Source organism: Chaetura pelagica, unplaced genomic scaffold (assembly GCF_000747805.2).
Source record: "Chaetura pelagica isolate M959 unplaced genomic scaffold, ChaPel_1.0 scaffold356, whole genome shotgun sequence".
Classification (NCBI taxonomy): domain Eukaryota; kingdom Metazoa; phylum Chordata; class Aves; order Apodiformes; family Apodidae; genus Chaetura; species Chaetura pelagica.
Genome location: NW_009953964.1, coordinates 4,052,277 through 4,056,877, shown reverse-complemented (window position 1 = coordinate 4,056,877; position 4,601 = coordinate 4,052,277).

Below are 4,601 nucleotides of genomic sequence, written 5' to 3'. Positions count from 1 at the left end.
TTTTGTTGTCATCTCTTGTGACTTTGAGTCCTTCTCTGCAGCCCTGCAGAGGCTGCCCTGCACCCTGGCCCTCCCTGATGCAGGGGCCGGGGAGGGGAGATGGGGGTGTAGGTTTCCTCAGGATGGACAAATGCCAGGAGCGGGTGGGCTGCATGACTCCCCAGCTGCCTTGAACAGCCTGTTCTGAAGCAGACACGTGTACACCCAGCAGGATTTGAACCTGACCCTTCCTTGATGAAATCTGAGCATCCCCTGAGCTTCTGTAGCACATGGAGCATTTGTGGAGGGGAACTGCAAACCCAGGCTCTCTAATAGCTTTTCTGTCCACGCTCCTTGTAGCTGGAGCTATGGTGCATCACTCTGTCACAGCCTCTGTCCCCAGGAGCTGTGTCCCCACAGAGCTCCTGCAGCCCCCACTCCTGAGCTGCCACCCCCATTTCTGCTGGCTGCTGCAGCCTGGGCTGGGCTTGCTGCTGCTGGAGGGGTCTTGCAGCAGGAGCTTGGGAGGACACACCTCCTGCCTGTGTCCTTTATAGCTTTGGCTGCCACCACATCCCTGCTGCCTGTGGCTCCTGCAAGCCCCTGTGAGTCCACTCTCACCCCTCACCCTGCAGATAAACTTTTTGAGCCACTTCACAGTTAAGAAGCCAGACCAGTTCTATTGATCTTTATGTATTAAAAAGGTGCTTCTGTGAGGAAAATATTTTTGACTGTGAGAGCAAGAAGGATCAGTTGTACTTTCTGGTGCTTCTGGGGCATCTGGACTGAAATCCTGCACCAGGGAAAATCCCTGAGGGTTTGCCAGCTGTGGGGTGGTTTGGTGGCACTTGTGCTAGCTGGATGGTGATTTTTGGCCTGGAAAGCCACCTTGTGCCACACAGTGGTGGTGTGTCCCTGCCTTCAGGGAGGAAAAGCTCAGAGAAGAGAAGGGAGTTTGGGCAGAATTGCTGCTTGAGAGGAGGGAGGAGCAGGATGGTCCAGTACCCTGAGAGGGGACCCAGCAGTGAACATCTAACTTAGACTTATGTATCCTTTCAATACTTAGGGATTTCTAAAACAAAACAAAACAAAAAAACAACAAAGATCTTCCTGCTTCACAATTTCCTACTGTAGCTCAAGGTCTCTTAATTAGTCTTCAAAACATCCATTCTTGCTTGTAAGCATAGTTCTCAGCTCTGGTGATTGCCCTGTAGCATTGCCAGGGAGGAAGCACGAGGAGCCCTTGGGTGCATGGGGCTGATTTAGATAAAATAAGGTGTGCTGCAGGTGACAGCAGCTGAAATGAATGCATTTAATTTATGATAAAAGCCAGTGAAGTAGTGATAATAGATGCTGAGTTTAACGTGTTATCTGCTATTGCACAAAGTGAGGTCAAAGGAAAGGAAGGAGAGAGACAGCGATGCCTCTTCTGTGCCTCAGCTTTAGGCTGCTGGGGATGCCTGTGGCAAACCCTTCCCAGCTCTGTGATAAAACCCTGTTACAGAACCTGGTAATTGGTACCGGCACAAAGGGAAAGGCTGTGGTTTTGCTGTATGAGATGGGTGCTCCCAGCAAAAGTCAGAGGAATGTTTTCTTCCTGGAGGATTTATTTTAACTAGTGACTGTTGCCTTTGCAGATTCCTTTACAGGCATTGGAAACCTTAGTGCTCAGTGTTTTAGACCTCATTTGGTAAGTTTTCAAAGTTAAGGTTAAGAGGAGGGAGGGGAAAAAAAAAAGGAAAAGTGAATCTACTCACCAAGACTAATCTGTTCAGTGAGATCTTGACGGGCGCTGGAAACCTACACACGTCTGAGCAGATGTTCTGCTGCAGATCATGTCACATGCAGAGCCCAAGCCCCGTCCTGCCACAGCAGCGTCCTTCTGAGGGGTGTGCAATACTGACTTCTCCAGCTTTTCTATTTTATTAACATTTTACTCCTTTTTGCTCCAATTGCTGGCTTCCTGCTGCAGCTCCAGGCTTTGGCTCAACGTTGCCAAAGGCATATTTTTATTATTGTGTAATGGGTCTGCGCCTCTTCCCCTGTCACGTGGCATCTTTACGCACATATGGCTGGAAAGCTCTTGATGCTTGGAGAGCTTTTCCCTTTCTGTCTCCCTTGCAGCCTCATATGAGGCTCAGGAGTTGCCTGGATAATTTCTGACTGGTTCTGTGTATCTCTGCTGTAGCCACTGCCTGCCAACAAGTATAATTTGTTGAGGATGGGTAACATAGATCAGACTGAGGAACAACATTCAGTCTTGGTCCTGGAGCAAGGGAATCAAATCTTGTCCAAAGGGTGGAAACTTGCTTCTAAAACAACTTAGACAAACAGGTAATGGCAGATCACTCTAGGCTTGAAGTAAAGGACGTTGCTGTGAAGCAGCAGCTTTGCAAATGCAGATTGTAAGGGAAAGCTGCATCCACCTCTGCTGGTTCAGGTGGATTTGTCAGGCAAAATGCAGACTTTGCCATAGAGATGGTAGGGCAGGAATGTTTCTGTCTTTGGAAAGGGCTGAGATTTTGTTTTAAGCTTGGAAAGTATTTACAACGCCCTAGAAATTGCTTAAGGTAGAGGAGCAGCCCTGGAAGTGGTGCATGAAGCCAGAGTTGAGCAGTCACAGGATGAAGAGCTGGCTGTGCCAACACCAAAGTGTTGAGTTGCAGTCAATCCCTGACCTCTCACTTTGCAGCAGCAAGTCCTGGTGCAATGGCTCTGAGCAGTCTTGGTGTCCAAGCTTAAACCAGCCTGTTAAACCCAGAATTTGCAAATGCGTTGTGACTGAAAATATGTGACCAAAGGTAGAGCTTCCCTGATGGCCTCCAGGGGCATGCAGAGACAGCAGAATAGGGGTTCAAGAGTTTTCTGACCCTACTGCCTCCTGCCCTCCCTTCCATCCCTCCCTGCTTTGTGGGATTCTTTGTGATGCTGCCAGGGTTTTATGGACCAGACTTGTCTTTCTGAAGGAGCGGAGGGGAGAGTCTGAACAGCAACTGTGGGATGACCCAGACACAGAGCCTGGCCCCTTGGGTTCTTGGGCTGGCAGTGGGAGACCATACAGAGGACCCATCACCCTGCCAGGAGGGCAGTGATGGCCCTGGGGCTGTGATTGCCTGCACAGGGTGCCCTGCTGGTGATCCTGGCTACAGCCTGTGGGTCCTGGGTATGGGTGTGTGGTTCCTGCTCTGTTCCAGCTGGGATCCTATGTGGAGCTTGGGACAGGCGTGTCCTTGATGACAGGTTCCAGATCCTTCCCTGCTGCTCTCCAGCCAGTAAATCTTCTGTTCAGTGCAGGTTATTGGCTGATGTGGAGCCCTCTGGAAGTATGACTCCTTACTTTGCCAGAATTCACCCTTATCGGAGCTGTTGTGTTGTGTGTGTGTTTTGTTTTTAAGCTTTCCTCTGCATTTGCTGTTGGAACATGTTGGGAATAGATAGAAATATAAATGAAGTGTGTATACAGTTTACTTTGTGAGCTGTAGTCAGTTCAGCAGCTCCTGGGAGGGGTGGGAATATTTGGCTGAGGAAGCACAGGACTGTTTTTATGCTGTGCTGATGGTCCCAGAGAGCTCCTTCAGAGTTGGTGCCCTGAACCCCAGCTGGCTCAGCAATGTTTGCTGCCATTGAACAACCCTCAGGAGAACAGCCCCCCTTCCCAAACCCATGGAGTCATCACTAATTTTGCTGGGCTAAGGGCTGTTTTAGAAAAGCTGCCATACAGCCCCTAGCCCCACTGCTCCCTGGTATTGGGGTGAGCTCAAGTGGGGACACTCCCAGACATGAGCTCTGAGATCAGTTGATTATGAATTCTCACTTTTTGCCTGTTGCCATAAATTTTATAGGAACACAGCTCTCTTGGAGAGCCTCTCTGGCCTGAGTGCAGGGCTGGAGGCAGCTAAAAGGCTCAAGGTGTTGCATGTGCACAGGTTCTGCCACAGGTTAACTATGAAACCAGATGAAAACTTCCCATTGGCTTTGCCAGGGGTGCAGTTGGATTGGCCTGGGAAGCCACAGCCCTTTCCCCAAACACTAACAATGTTGAGAAGAAGCAGCATTTATGTTTATCCTGAACCTGCCCTATGGCAGCTGTGCTGGGGTATGGGCCAGAAAAGGGCCAGGGATAAAGTGGTGCTTGAAAATACAGCTGTCCTGCCAGGCAGGTCCAGGTGTGACTGGGGATTTGTAGTTACTGGTGATCTTGTGCCTGGATCCACAGCAAGTTGAAGGCAGCAAGAGCCTGACCTAGTTTGGTGGCCTGGGGAGAGGCAGTGCTGGGAAGCTCCTGCCAGGCAGATGGAAAATATGTCTGTGCTGCAAATCTGAGCCGAGCTCACCCAGGGTCCCAGGCAGCCCTGCTGAAGGACATGTTTGGCAGCATGCTTTGTTTAAAAAATAAACTGCCTGTTCACAGTGAGACAGAGAAGCCCTGAGACTTAGTTCTCAGTTCATTTTGTTTCAGCTAGACATCACAGGGATGTGTGAGATGAGATGGTGTCCCTTCCGTGCAGCTTTTTAGCAGAAGCCTCCCTGCAGTGGCAAACGTGGCTTTCAGCATCCACCGCAGGAAGGTGGCTCGTTGCTGCAGCACGGGGGGCTGGCTCAGGAGACACCCCTCCCCCCCC